Genomic DNA, 16,222 nt, shown 5'->3' on the forward strand with positions numbered 1-16,222 from the left:
ATTCTATGCAGTGTAGTATATCTGCCATTTAAATTCTTTGTCTCAGTTGGAGGGAGACAATACTTATTGTATACATTTGGAATTTGGGTGAATAATTTTTTTGTAGAAATACTAATATGTGCAAATGTTCTGTTTTATTTGAAATGTTTGTTTGCTGTTATGTAAACTGCTGACCTTCACTTAGGATTCTTAGTTATGTGGTATGTAAGAGGTAGTGTGGTTCCCCTCGGAAACGGAACTTAGTAGCGCTCGCAAGTTGTGGTTGGATAAGTAGAAAAGGTGGAACCAAGAGTCAGTCGGGGACGAGCTACCAAACTGTGCACTGCCATGTAAAAGTTGTATATTGTGCTGGTTCCGAGAGAGGCTTTTTCTGCCACTGTCCAATGCTTTGGATAGAGGGATAAATAGCTGGAACGATTCTGAAATTGGTATCCATCATCGCCACCAAGAGGGGACAGAGTCCAGCAATTCGACCTACCAACATGCAGTTGCCACCACATTGCGCAATCACTGTAACGGAATACTATAATAATGTACAGTGAAGGATCAGCTTATTGGATGTTTTAGTGTGCTCAAATATAAGGTAACTTATAACTGAATTCATGCACCTACCTTGATTTTTTTTCCTTATCATAACACCTCTCAGGATCCTCTCCATTTGAACTAAAAAGAATACCGAGTGTCCTTACTGAAAGAGCATTAAAACCCAGTGTTTTGCTAATTAGTGCCTCTTCAACACAATAAAAAGAAAGTTAAAGTTAATGTGGCAAGAGAGTGAGTTAAAGTAAATGATGTTTGCTGAAAATAATTTTCCTATTAAAACTGCTTATTAATATGTTGTTGCCAACTTCAAAATTAAAAGTACTTAAGACTGAGGCTTATAAAGTTTTCCTTAGTAAATGATCACATTGCTGCTTGTTGTAAATCGCAGAAGGTGAGTCAGTATTTTACAAATATGTTAATTTTGTGTGTCAATGTAGTAAAAGTGGAAAACTGCAGTTGTGGAAAGTTATATACTCATGCTTGCTAAGCACTTATTTTTTTTGGGTATTAAAAGTGCATATTAATGTTGTAATAAGATCCATAGTTTGCCTATTGTGCTCATGCTGCACAACGATTAATAGAAAGACAACAATCTATGAAAACAGTAATTTCTTTATTCAAAAGACAATGAAAAGTAACCTGTTAATGAATTCCATTTAACTTTCATTCTAAATAGAATAGTATTTAGTTGAGATATATTTAACCTGTCACCAGTTCATAATTTTGCAGTGAACAACATTTATAATTCTATGTCAATTAGGAAAGTGTTTGAAAAATAATACTTAACCTATGTCCAATTTATGATTCCACAGTGAATATTAATAGTAATGTTATAAAGACCATTTAGTTTGAATAAGCCCTGAAAGTAATAGTGTGTTTCGTTATCTGTTATATTTACGCATATAGTTTGTTCTGCTCTGTTAGCTTCCAATCTTAACCGTGAACATATGCAGGTATCAGAGTTCATTGCACTCGCGTGTGGCAAAATATAGGTTGTGTTTGTCCGTTAAAGTTACTCATACTTACTTTTTTAAACAAGAACGTTAGTCTTTTTCTTGCCTAATTAGGTTGGCGACCGTTTCCCTTATTCCATAAACAGTGTAGCTAGGTAAAACATTATTTGTTACTGTTTGAAAATTTACGCAATTCTGACTTTCACTTCCGATAAGCCACCTCCGTTAAATACAACAGGGTCAACATAACAAAATTCCTCTGAGACGGTAACACTGCTCTGTTGCTTTATACCATAATTGCTGTAATAAGATAGTTTTATTTCACAACCTGTTTCCAACGTTAAGGTTATGGCACAGCAGTACCATACAGTAGTGTTATACGTGGCTTTTCCGTGATAGGACTATTTGTTCTGTTGGGGCATAGTACGTAATAAGCTAAACTTGGTATTTAGTTATATAAGCTACGTAAATGCTGTTGCAGTGTTATAACGTGTTCCAATATTTCTACGGAATCCAAACTGATCTTCCCCGAGGTCGGCTTCTACCAAATTTTCCATTCGTCTGTAAAGAATTCGCGTTAGTATTTTGCAGCCATGACATATTCAACTGATAGTTCGGTAATTTTCACATCTGTCAACACCTGCTTTCTTTGGGATTGGAATTATTATATTCTTCTTGAAGTCCGAGGGTATTTCACCTTACATCTTGCTCACCAGATGGTAGAGTTTTGTCAGGCCTGGCTCTCCCAAGGCTATCAGTAGTTCTAATGGAATGTTTACTCCCGGGTCCTTATTTAGGCTCAGGTCTTTCAGTGCTCTGTCAAACTCTTCACGCAGTATCACATCTCCCATTTCATCTTCATCTACATCCTCTTCCATTTCCATAATATTGTCCTCAAGTACATCGCCCTTGTATAGACCCTCTATATACTCCTTCCATCTTTCTGCTTTCCCTCCTTTGCTTAGAACTGGGTTTCCATCTGAGCTCTTGATATTCATACAAGTGGTTCTCTTTGCTCCAAAGGCAGTATCTATCTTACCCCTAGTGAGATAAGCCTCTACGTCCTTACATTTGTCCTCTAGCCATCCCTGCTTAGCCATTTTGCGCTTCCTGTCGATCTCATTTTTGAGACGTTTGTATTCCTTTTTGCCTGCTTCATTTACTGCATCTTTATATTTTCTGCTTTCATCGATTAAATTCAATACTTCTTCTGTTACCTAAGGATTTCTAGTAGCCCTCGTCTTGTTCCTCTGCTACCTTCATCCCTCAAAGCTACACATTCTTCTTCTACTGTATTTCTTTCCCCCATTCCTGTCAATTGTTCCCTTATGCTCTCCCTGAAACTCCGTACAACCTCTGGTTCTTTCAGTTTATCCAGGTCCCATCTCTTTAAATTCCCACCTTTTTGCGGTTTCTTCAGTTTTAATCTACAGATCATGACCAATAGATTGTGGTCAGAGTCCACATCTGCCTCTGGTAATGTCTTACATTTTAAAACCTAGTTCCTAAATCTCTGTCTTAACATTGTATAATCTATCTGATACCTTCTAGTATCTCCAGGCTTCTTCCATGTATACAAACTTCTTTAATGATTCTTGAACCAAGTGTTAGCTATGATTAAGGTATGCTCTGTGCAAAATTCTACCAGGCGGCTTCCTCTGTCATTTCTTACCCCCCAATCCATATTGACCTACTACGTTCCCTTCTCTCCCTTTTGCTACTCTCGAATTCCAGTCACCCATGACCATTATATTTTCGTCTCCCTTCACTACCTGAATAATTTATTTTATCTCATCATACATCTCATCAATTTCTTCGTCATCTGCAGAGCTAGTTGCCATATAAACTTGTACTACTGTAGTAGGCGTGGGCTTCGTGTCTATCTTGGCCACGATAATGCGTTCACTATGCTGTTTGTAGTAGCTTACCCGCACTCCTATTTTTTATTCATTATTAAACCTACTCCTGCATTACCCCTATTTGATTCTGTATTTATAGCCCTGTATTCACCTGATCAAAAATCTTGTTCCTCCTGCCACCGAACTTCACTAATTCCCACCATATTAATTTTAACCTAACCTTTTCCCTTTTTAAATTTTCTAACCTACCTGCCCGATTAAGGGATCTGACATTCCACGCTCCGACCCTTAGGACGCCAGTTTTCTTTCTCCTGATAACAACGTCCTCCTGAGTAGTCCCCGCCCGGAGGTCCGAATGGGGTAGTATTTTACCTCCTGAATATTTTCCCGGAGAGGACGCCATCGTCATTCAACCCTACAGTAAAGCTGCATGCCCTCGGGAAAAATTACGGCTGTAGCTTCCCCTTGCATTCAGCCGTTCGCAGTATCAGCACAGCAAGGCCGTTTTGGGTAGTGTTAGAAGGCCAGATCAGTCAATCATCCAGAATCTTGCCCCTGAAACTACTGAAAAGGCTGCTGTCTTTCTGCATGAACCACACGTTTGTCTGGCCTCTCAACACATACCCCTCCGTTGTGGTTGCACCTACGCTGAGGCACGCAAGCCTAAGCCTCCCCACCAACGGCAAGGTCCATCGTTCATTGGGGGGGGGGGGGTAAAGTAATATATTGCAACAATACTTAAATATGTAAACAAAGAAATGTCCTAAGCATTCGGTTACCCTCAGATTGCTTTCAATAAGTATGAATAACTGTAGGTTCATAAATAAAACAGCCAGCATTCTTGAGCAAGCTTGCTCATTATAAATGACAAGAGATTGTCCTTAAGTATTGCTTAAACACCTGTTCATGTGTCCTTGACGGAAACATCTTTTGGTTCTCTTTCCAACTGTGGTGTCTGGTAACACATGCGATCGAACACTTATAAACGATCGCAGTTTCATTATTTCACTTGCAATCAACATTTAAATAATGTTACTGGCAAAATAATAAAGTGATCATTAAGTAACCACACAAATATAACGATATTAGGTATTGATACTATATTCTTTTACTGTGTAATTGTAGCAGGTATGATGTTTTGACACACATTTCTGTAATGAAACAGATATGAAAGACGTAATAAATCAAGTAATAAAACACAGATACTTAGCTTTCAGAGGTGATAGTCATAGTGCATTGCTGTCATTTCAGGTATCGTTTGTTGAAATTGCATTATGCAAGCAAATGTTGGCAATTCAGAAGTTCAATATGTAATTGTTTATTCACTGTCACATATTATTTTATGTAGTTTTGAAGATATTGAAATATTTTTGTGCCATTCGATGCACCTCATTTATCTCAGATCGTCGGTGTATTCATATTTGCTTTAGTACCTGAAGTGAATTACTCTAGACTCTCAAAGAGCTATAAGAAGCCATTTCTGTCAAAGCTGGGCATTGCTGGGAGCGTAGCCAGCTCTCTTAAGCGATCGATACTTCGTCCAAATTTTCCTTACCAGGATTTCCCCACATGCGGCACTTTGCTGACACACCTGGTTGACTGCAAATGGTCAACTAGCTGGGCTGACCACGGCATGCTGTGCCCTGGGCCTTCTGACGTTCAGCCGTGCAACAAATTCATTTCTCCTCAATACTAGGATTAGGTGGATGAATAACTCGCCCACATACTCGTAACACTCGCAACGTTACAGCATCATTTATGAGTATGTACAGGGTTAGAGCGGCCACAAGGGAAGCGGAGTACGTGTGGAGTGCACATGTGGGTTTTTTAGGTTAGAGAATTCCCTCCCTAGGCCCGACAACACGCCTCCTGAGACGCCACAAGGTAGCAGCAGGCAAAACGCAACAGGGAATGACAATATTAATGTGGTAATAGTGAACTGCAGGAGCATCTATAAAAAGATCCAAGAACTGCTCTCATTAATAAACGGTCACAGTGACCACATAGTACTAGGGACGGAAAGTTGGTTGAAACCAGATTTAAACAGTAATGAAATTCTAAACTCAGATTGGAATGAATACTGCTGAGACAGGCTGGACAATGAAGGGGGCGGCGTGTTTATAGCGCTAAAATGTGCAATAGCATCGAAGGAAATTGACGGCGATCCGAAATGTGAAATAATTTGGGTGAAGGTCACGGTTGAAGCAGGCTGAAACATGGTAATTGGATGTCTCTATAGACTCCCTGGCTCAGGAGCTGTTGTAGCAGAACAGCTGAAGGAAAATATGGAAAATATCTCGAGTAGATTTCCCGACCATGTAATAGTTTTGGGTGGAGATTTTATTTACGAGATATAGACTGGGAGACTCAAACGTTTATAACGGGTGGCAGGGACAAGGAATCCTGTGAAATATTTTTATGTGCGTTATCTGAAAACTACCTTGAGCAGTTAAACAGAGAACCGACTCGTGGCGATAAGTATTAGACATTCTGGTGACAAACAGACCCGAACTATTTGAAACAGTTAACACAGAACAGGGAATCAGGGATCATAAAGCGGCTACAGCATCGGTGATTTCAGCCGTAAATAGAAATATTAAAAACGCAGGGAGATTTTTCTGTTTAGCAAAAGTGACAAAAAGTGGATTTCAGAGTACTTGACGGCTCAACACAAAATTTTCATCTCACGTATAGATAGTGTTGAGGATCAGTGGAAACCATGGTACAATATGCATTACATGAGTGTGTGCCAAGCAAGATCGTAAGAGATGGAAAAGAGCCAACGTGGTACAACAACCGAGTTTGAAAACCGCTACGGAAGCAAAAGGAACTTCACAGCAAACATAAACATAGACAAAGCCTTGCAAACAAACAAAAATTACACGAAGCGAGATGTAGTGTGAGGAGGGCTATGCGAGAGGCGTTCAACGAATTCGAAAGTGAAGTTCTGTGTACTGACTTGGCAGAAAATCCTAAGAAATTTTGGTCTTATGTCAAAGCGGTAGGTGGATCAAAACAAAATGTCCAGATACTCTGTGACCAAAATGGTACTGAAACAGAGGATGAAAGACTAAAGGCTGAAATACTAAATTCCTTTTTCCAAAGCTGTTTCACAGAGGAAGACTGCACTGTAGTTCCTTCTCTAGATTGTCGCACAGATGACAGAATTGTATGTATCGAAATAGATGACAGAGGGATAGAAAAACAATTAAAATCGTTCAAAAGAGGAAAGACCGCTGGACGTGATGGGGTACCAGTTCGATTTTACACAAAGTACGCTAAAGAACTTGCCCCTCCTTCTTGCAGCCGTGTACCGTAGGTCTCTAGAAGAGCGTAGCGTTCCAAAAGATTGGAAAGGGGCACAGGTCATCCCCGTTTTCAAGAAGTGACGTCTAACAGATGTGCAGAACTATAGACCTATATCTCTAACGTCGATAAGTTGTAGAATTTTGGACCGCGTATTTTGTTCGAGTATAATGACTTTTCCGGAGACTAGAAATCTACTCTGTAGGAATCAGCATGGGTTTCGAAAAAGACGGTCATGTGAAACCCAGCTCGCGCTATTCGTCCACGAGACTCAAAGGGCCATAGACACGGGTTCACAGGTAGATGCCGTGTTTCTTGACTTCCGCAAGGCGTTCGATACAGTTCCCCACAGTCGTTTAATGAACAAAGTAAGAGCATATGGACTATCAGACCAACTGTGTGATTGGATTGAAGAGTTCCTAGATAACAGAACGCAGCATGTCATTCTCAATGGAGAGAAGTCTTCCGAAGTAAGAGCGATTTCAGGTGTGCCGCGGGGGAGTGTCGTAGGACCGTTGCTATTCACAATATATATATATACGACCTTGTGGATAACATCGTAAGTTCACTGAGGCTTTTTGCGGAGGATGCTACAGTATATTGCGAGGTTGTAACAATTGAAAATTGTACTGAAATGCAGGAGGATCTGCAACAAATTGACGCATGGTGCAGGGAGTGGCAATTGAATCTGAATGTGGACAAGTGTAATGTGCTGCAGATACATAGAAAGAAGGCTCCTTTATCATTTAGCTACAATATAGATGGTCAGCAACTGGAAGCAGTTAATTCCATAAATTATCTGGGAATAGGCATTAGGAGTGATTTAAAATGGAATGGCCATATAAAAGTAATCGTCGGTAAAGCAGATGCCAGACTGAGATTCGTTGGAAGAATCCTAAGGAAATGCAGTCCGAAAACAAAGGAAGTAGGTTACAGAACAATTGTTCACCCACTGCTTGAATACTGCTCACCGGTGTGGGATCCGTACCAGATAGGGTTGACAGAAGAGAGAGAAGATCCAACGGAGAGCAGCGCGCTTCGTTACAGGATAATTTAGTAATCGCGAAAGCGTTAGGGAGATGATAGATAAACTCCAGTGGAAGACTGTGCAAGACAAACGCTCAGTAGCGCGGTACGGGCTTTTGTTGAAGTTTCGAGAACATAGCTTCACCGAGGAGTCAAGTATTGTAGTGCTCCCTCCTTCATACGTCTCGCGAAGAGACAATGAGGATAAAATCAGAGAGATTAGAGGTCACACAGAGGCATACCGACAATCTTTCATTCCACGAACAATACGAGACTGGAGTAGCGAGAACCGATAGAGGTACTCAAGATACCCTACGCCACACACCGTGAGGTGGCTTGCGGAGTATGGATGTAGATGTAGAGTTGTAGTTTTTGTGACAAGTATAACAGCCACCAGAGTGCATTTTTTCTGATAGTGTTTAGTGCTGTTACCAGAGCATTTGAGTTTAAAACTGGTGTGAGTAGCTTCGTGTGTTGAGTGGTCACAGGACGATGCGGAGATGCTGTGTACTTGTGTGAGACGGTATTGTTAGCACCTGAAGGAGTTTGTAAGGTACCTTACTGTGGTATCTATTTGACTGGCTGGTCGAAACGTGCAATATACCCACATATATGAGACTTTTGGATCTGATAACAGCCGATCGTAATACTGCACGGCAACTCTAGGGCACATATACTCGTCGTCAAGGTTCCAATTGATCACATCCGCCGGCTGGAGTGGCCGAGCGGTTCTAGGCGCTACAGTCTGGAACCGCGCTACCACTACGGTCGCAGGTTCGAATCCTACCTTGGGCATGGATGTGTGTGATGTCCTCAAGTTAGTTAGGTTTAAGTAATTCTAACTTCTAGGGGACTGATGACCTCAGCAGTTTAAGTCCCATTGTGCTCAGAGCCATTTGAACCATTTGGTCACATCCGACCACCATCAGGGAGGATCACTAAATTGAGCACGAAGCACATCAAAGCCCCTTATCTTCTGCACCTGCCACATGAGAGCAAGTAATGGACTGTCTGCAACATTCTGTATCCTCCCGCACCATGCTAGCAATGAACGGACTTGGTTGCCACTAACGCCAGAATATTGCCCTGACTGGGTAGCAAGCACCCCTGACGAATGGTGTCGCATCTTGTTCAGCGATGAGTCGTTGTTCTGCAATAACCCAGGTGACCATCGTTGGAGCCAATGGCAGGACAAGGGAAGAGGCCCCTTTCTTCCAATGTTTACGAGAGACACAGCGAATTTACTCGTGGCGTCACCGTTGGTAGTGACTGAGAAAACTCTGACTCTGTGTTTAAGGATAATGAATATCAAAAGCCCAGAAACCATAACCAGAACAGACATATTGTCTCACTCCCCTAGTGAATTTTGCGTTTTCTAGTAAAATAAAGTGCTATAAATAATGAAAAAACGTAATCCAGACGCACGAAAGAAATGAAATCTATGAGCTATAGAAAACGTAAATAGAATATGGGTTGGTTGCTGCAAGCAGGTATCTTCAGACATACTCCATATCATTGTGAGCCGTATTATGATAACTGGAAGACTTTTAGATACCAGCAAATAGCTGCCAACTAATCCAGATAAATACCTGTCGACGAATCTGGATAAATGCAGAAAAATGCATGAATAGGTCACAGCGCAAGCTCCAGTGGTATACTATCCAATAACAGTCAACATGGAACATCGTGACGCATGACCCAGCTATGAGAAAGACGACATGGGCACCGTGAAGCACCCTCGATCCAGCTCAAAGCTTAACGATTACATGGGACCAGAGTAGTTTCCGATCGCTCAGTTGCAAGTGTTGAAATGAATAAAACCTATTACGTCCGCATCAGGGAACTTATATCCAAGACATGTGTTGCTGAATGAAGGTCTGAAACACTTTTCTATGCCTATCACAACTTCTCATCTGGGTTCAAAACCTTTTCCATCCATCACTTTATTCACACTGAGATGACAAAATTCGTGGGATAGCGATGTGGACGTATAAAGATAGTGGCAGTATTGCGTACACAATGTATAAAAAGCAGTTCATTGACGGAGCTGTCATTTATACTCAGCTGATTCACAGGAAAAGGTTTCCGACGTGATTATGACCACACGACTGGATTCAAGAGCTTTTGAATGCGGAATGATAGTTGGAGGTAGACGAGTGGGACATTCCATTTCGGAAATTGTTATGGAATTCCATATAACGAGATGCACAGCGTCAAGAGTGTACCAAGAATAACAAATTTCAGGTATTACCTCTCGCCACGGACAACGCTGTGGCCGACGGCCACTCTCATAACGATCGTGATCACCAGTGTTTGCGTAGAGCTGTCAGTGCTGGCAAACAAGCGACACTACTCGCAATAACCGCAGAAATCAATATGGGACGTGTGAGAAAAGTTTCCATTAGGACAGTGACACGACATTTGATTATAAAGGGCTATGGCAGCAGATGACCGACGCGCGTGCCCTTGCTAACAGTAAAACATTTCCGGCAGCGCCTCTCCTGCGCTCGAGACCATATCGGATGGACCCTAGACGACTGGAAAACCGTGATCTTGTCAGATGGGTCCTGATTTTAGTTGTTAAGAGCAGGGTTCGAGTGTGGTGTAGACACCCTCGAAGCCTTGAGCCAAAGTTGTCAAGAAGACACTGAGTAAGCAGATGGTGGCTCCATAATGGTATAAGCTGCGTTTACACAGAACGGACAGGGTCCTCTGGCCCAACTGAGCCGATCGTTGACAGAAAATTGTTGTGTTCAGTTACTTGTTCCGAAAGAAGGATGGAAGTTTCTTGTCATCAGTCTTCAGACAGGTTTGACGTAGCCTACCACGAGCTCCTCTCCTCTGTCAAACTTTTCGCCTCAGAATAGTAATTACAACCTACGTCCTCTGTTACTTGTTGGACGTATCCTAGTCACTGTCTTTCTCTACGGTTTTTACCCCAGTACCACTGAAGACATTCGCTGATGTCTTAACAGAAAGTCTTTCACCCTATACCTTCCTCTTGTCAGTGTTTTACATGTATTTCTTTTCTCACCGATTCTACGAAGAACCTCCTCATGCCTTGCCTTATCAGTCTGCCTAATTTTCAACACTGTTCTGTAGCAAGTCATCTCAGATGCCTCTATTCTATTCCGTTCCGATTTTCCCAAAATCCATGTTTCACTAGCATACAAACATATGCTCCAAACGCAGTCTTCTTAAATTAAGACCTATGTCTTATGGTCGTTCACTTCTCTTTGGCAGGAATGCCATTTTTGCAGTTTCTAGTCTGCTTTTTGTAGTCTACTGGTTCCGTCCGTCGTGGGTTATTTTGCTACCTAAGTACCAGAATTCCATAACTCCGTCTACTTCATTTTAAGCTTCTCGCTGTCTCGCTGTTTTCATTTCTGCTACTTCTCATTATTTCCATTTTCTTCGATTAACGCTTAGTCTATGTTCTGTACTCGTTAGACTATTCATTCCATTCAGCAGATCGTGTAATTCTTCTGCACTTTCGTTGAAGATTGCATTGTCATCAATGAATCTTATCCTCGATATCCCTTCACCTTGAATTGTAATTTCACTCTTGAAACTCTCTTTTATTTCCATCATTCTTTCTTTGTTGTATAGATTGAACAGTAGCAGCGAAATACTGCATGCCAGTTACACAACTTTTTAATCCGTGCACTCTTATTGTTCCTTCTTAATTCTCGAATTTGCCCTTCTTTCTCTGTACGTATTGTGTACTGTCCGTCTTTCCCCATAACGTACCCCCATATTTCTCAGGATTTCGAACTGCTTGCACCGTTTGACATTTTCAGCTTTTTCCAGGTCGACAGATACTATAAATGTGTCTCGATTTTTCTTCGGACTTGCTTCCATTATCAGCCACAACGTCAGAACTCCCTCTCTAGTGCCTTTACCGTTCTTAAAGTCAAACTGATCGTCATCGAACAGATAATCAATTTATTTTCATTCTTCTATATATTATTCTTGTCAGCAACTTAGATGCATGAGCTGTTAAGCTGATTGTGTGAAAATTTTCCTCCTGGAAGGCTTCCAAATTATGTGGATGATAGTTTTCCGAAGGTCTGAATACCGCCAATCTAATACATTCTACAAACCACCGTGAATACTCAATTTCTTTCCACTTCCACCACTGATTTTAGAAATTCCGAAGGAATGTTATCTACCCTTTCTGCCTTAATTTGTAGTAGAGTTTTGGAGCATATACTGTATCCAAACATTATGAATCACTTCGAAGGGAACGATCCATTGATACGTAATCAGCATGGTTTCAGAAAACATAGTTCTTGTGCAACGCAGCTAGCTCTTTCGCACGAAGTAATGGCTGCTATCGACAGGGGATCTCAAGTTGATTCCGTATTTCTAGATTTCCGGAAAGCTTTTGACACCGGTCCTCACAAGCGACTTCTACTCAAGCTGCGGGCCTATGGGGTATCGTCTCAGTTGCGCGACTGGATTCGTGATTTCCTGTCAGGAAGGTCGCAGTTCGCAGTAATAGACGGCACATCATCGAGTAAAACTGAAGTGATATCAGGTGTTCCCCAGGGAAGCGTCCTGGGACCTCTGCTGTTTCTGATCTATATAAATGACCTAGGTGACAATCTGAGCAGTTGTTTTAGGTTGTTCGCAGATGATGCTGTAATTTACCGTCTAGTAAGGTCATCCAAAGACCAGTATCAGTTGCAAAGCGATTTAGAAAAGATTGCTGTGTGGTGTGGCAGGTGGCAGTTGACGCTAAATAACGAAAAGTGTGAGGTTATTCACATGAGTTCCAAAAGAAATCCGTTGAAATTCGATTTCTCGATAAATAGTACAATTCTCAAGGCTGTCAATTCAACTAAGTACCTTGGTGTTAAAATTACGAACAACTTCAGTTGGAAAGACCACATAGATAATATTGTGGGGAAGGCGAGCCAAAGGTTACGTTTTATTGGCAGGACACTTAGAAGATGCAACAAGTCCACTAAAGAGACAGCTTACACTACACTCGTTCGTCCTCTGTTAGAATATTGCTGCGCGGTGTGGGATCCTTACCAGGTGGGATTGACGGAGGACATCGAAAGGGTGCAAAAAAGGGCAGCTCGTTTTGTATTATCACGTAATATGGGAGAGAGTGTAGCAGATATGATACGCGAGTTGGAATGGAAGCCATTAAAGCAAAGCCGTTTTTCCTTGCGGCGAGATCTATTTACGAAATTTCAGTCACCAACTTTCTCTTCCGAATGCGAAAATATTTTGTTGAGCCCAACCTACACAGGTAGGAATGATCATTAAAATAAAATAATAGAAATCAGAGCTCGAACAGAAAGGTTTAGGAGTTCGTTTTTCCCGCGCGCTGTTCGGGGGTGGAATGGTAGGGAGATAGTGTGATTGTGGTTCTGCCAAGCACTTAAATGTGAATTGCAGAGTAATCATGTAGATTTAGATGTAGATGTACATGTAATTGACTTTCAGTTAAAGCCCTTCTAAGTTCTAATGCTAATACTGGATACACTACTTCTTCCCTATTGACTCGTGTTTCTTCTTCTACTTCGTCGCCGGCCGGGGTGGCCGAGCGGTTCTAGGCGCTACAGTCAGGAACCGCGATACCGCTACGGTCGCAGGTTCGAATCCTGCCTCGGACATGGATGTGTGTGATGTCTTTAGGTTAGTTAGGTTTAAGTAGTTCTAAGTTCTAGGGGGCTGATGACCTCAGCAGTTAAGTCCCATAGTGCTCGGAGCCATTTGAACCATTTCTATTACGTCATCCAATAAGTCCTCTTCCTCATAGTGTACTTTTCCCACATATTCGCTCGTTCCTCTGCACTTAGCAGTGGAATTCTCATTGCACTCTAAATGTTAATGGCGTTGGTTTTATTTTCACCGAAGGTTCTTTTGACTTTTCCGTGTGCTGGGTCAGTGCTACCGGCTGTCATTTCTTTTTCGATACCTTCACATCTTTCATGCACTATTTCCCCTTAACTTCCTCGTATTTATTCAATTCTTCAGTAACTTGTGTGTCTACATTCTTGAATTTTCCGGAACATTTTCGTACTTCCCTCTTTCTTTGATCAGCTGAATTAAGCCTTCCGTTGCCGATGATTTCTTCGCAGATACTTCCATTGTACCTTCATTTTTCTCTCTAAATTTGGGATTGCCCATTTTAGAGACATCCATTACTTTTCAGCAGAACACCTATTGAGCTATTCATTAGCGCTGTCTCTACATCCTAAGAGAACTTCAAGCATATCTCTTCATCCCTTAGTACTTCCGTATCCCGCTTCATTACGTATTGATTCTCCCTGCCTAATCTCTTCATCTCTACCAAATTGTGATCTGAGTCTATATTTGCTCCTGGGTACGCCTTATATCCAGTATCTCATTTCGAAATCTCTGCCTGATCATGATGTAATGCAGCTGAAATCTTACCGTATCTCCCGGCCTTTTCCATGTATATCTTCTTTTCTTGTGAATCTTGATAAGAGTATTCGCTATCACTATCTGAAATGTATTGCAGAACTCAGTCTGTCCCCTCTTTCTTTCCTCTTACCAAGACCATTCTCTTGCTTAATGCTTTCTTCCACTCCTCCTACAATCGTATTCCAGTTCCGAGTGACATCATCTCCCTTTAGGTACTGAATCACCCCTTCAATATCCTCATGTACTTTCTCTCTCTCTCTCCATCTCCAGCTTGTCACGTCGACCTGTGTACTGTTGACGTCGGTGGTGGTTAGCTGTCGGTTAGGACGAGAACAACCCTATCACTGAACTGTAACTCACTCCCTGCCCTACGTTTCCTATTCATAACGAATCCTACTCCCGTTATACCGCTCTCTGCTGCTGTTGGTATTACCCCATACTCGTAAGAGCAGATATCGCGTCTTCACTCCACTGCCACCCACTATGTCTAGATTGAGCCTTAGCATTGCCCTTTCCAGAATTTCTAGCTTCCCTTCTGACATTCCAAGCACCAACATTTAGAACGTTATCCTTTCGTTGGCGATTTAGTCTTTTTCTCTTGGTCTCCTCCGCCTTGGCAGTCCCCTCCTGGAGATACGAATGGGTGTTAATGGTGTTAGTCCTGAATATTTTGCTACTGGAGAGAACACCATGACCCTTCTTTCCTTTTCAGACGACACGCCCTGTGGATAAACGTAATGTTTCTGTAATGCAGTGGTTTCCATTATTTTCTGCATCCTCATCCAGTTGATCATTGCTAAATCATCCGCATTTTAGGAGCAGTTTTCCATCCCAAGTGCAAGCGATTACCGTGAACCTCTGTCCGCTCCTCCACCCTCTCTGACAAGGCCGTTGGCAGAATGAAGGTTACTTCTAATGCCCGAAGTCTTCGGCCGCCATAGCCATAGAAGTCGTATGGATGACAATGAGCCCATGTCACCGGGCTCTGATTGCTCGCTGTTGGTTTGAGGAACATTCTTGGCAATTCTAGCAAATTATTTGGTCACCCAGATCGGCCGACATGAATCCCATTGAATATTTATGAGACAGAATGAAGAGGTCACAAAATCCTGCCCCGGAAACACTTTTGCAATTCTGACTAGCTACAGAGGCAGCATGGCTTATTATTTCTGCAGGTGACTTCCAACGACTTGAGATCATGCAGCGGCGAGTTGCTGCACTACGTCGGGCAGAAGAAAGTCCGACACGATATTAGGAGGTATCCCATGACTTTCGTTACCTCAGTCTATATGTGAGAGACGATGAAGGTGAGGCGCTAAATATGGCGACTAAAGTGGATATTCCAGCAAACTGCACTGTCATTTTGTTAGAAGTTTTCTTTTTTTTCCTCTTGAAAGCTGGTCTATTTTTTCCCTTTTGAAATCCACTTTTCGCATATTTAATCTTCTAGTAAGTCCATGAACTGAGTATTATTTCGCAAATAATGGTGTTACCGTTTACAAGGTTATCAATAAGATTAATCCTTTTTGAACTGCAGAAAAGAAAAACCTGGTCTTTCCGGCTGACGTAAGAAATTTCGTTCTTTCGTTACTCGTACAAGACCACAAGCGTTCACCTATTGCTTTGTTCCTTAGTTACGACTAAGAATGATAAAACCCACGTCCCAATCTCAGTTTCGTTTTGGTAATCCTTCAACAACTGTATTGCACATTTCGCAGAGAGCTCCTTCATAGTTCTTTATTAATGAAAATTCAGTGTACTACTTATTTTGATGAAGCTATTGCGTCAGGTACATCATATACATGTAACAGGATTTCGGGAATACCACATTGTAGAATTTCTCCAAGTTACTTTTTTCTTGTGGTTATTTTTGGGCTATCTGTCATATATATCACCTCGAGAACGATGGCATTTGGATTCAAAGCTAGATTTATTAACTAGCTTAAATAAAGTGACAGCTACGGTCGCAGGTTCGAATCCTGCCTCGGGCATGGATGTGTGTGATGTCCTTAGGTTAGTTAGGTTTAATTAGTTCTAAGTTCTAGGCGACTGATGACCTCAGAAGTTAAGTCGCATAGTCCTCAGAGCCAGCCAATAAAGCGACAAACCGGCCAAAATTAAAAATCGTAT

The sequence above is a fragment of the Schistocerca serialis genome, chromosome 7 (genome assembly GCF_023864345.2).
Source record: "Schistocerca serialis cubense isolate TAMUIC-IGC-003099 chromosome 7, iqSchSeri2.2, whole genome shotgun sequence".
Taxonomy (NCBI): domain Eukaryota; kingdom Metazoa; phylum Arthropoda; class Insecta; order Orthoptera; family Acrididae; genus Schistocerca; species Schistocerca serialis.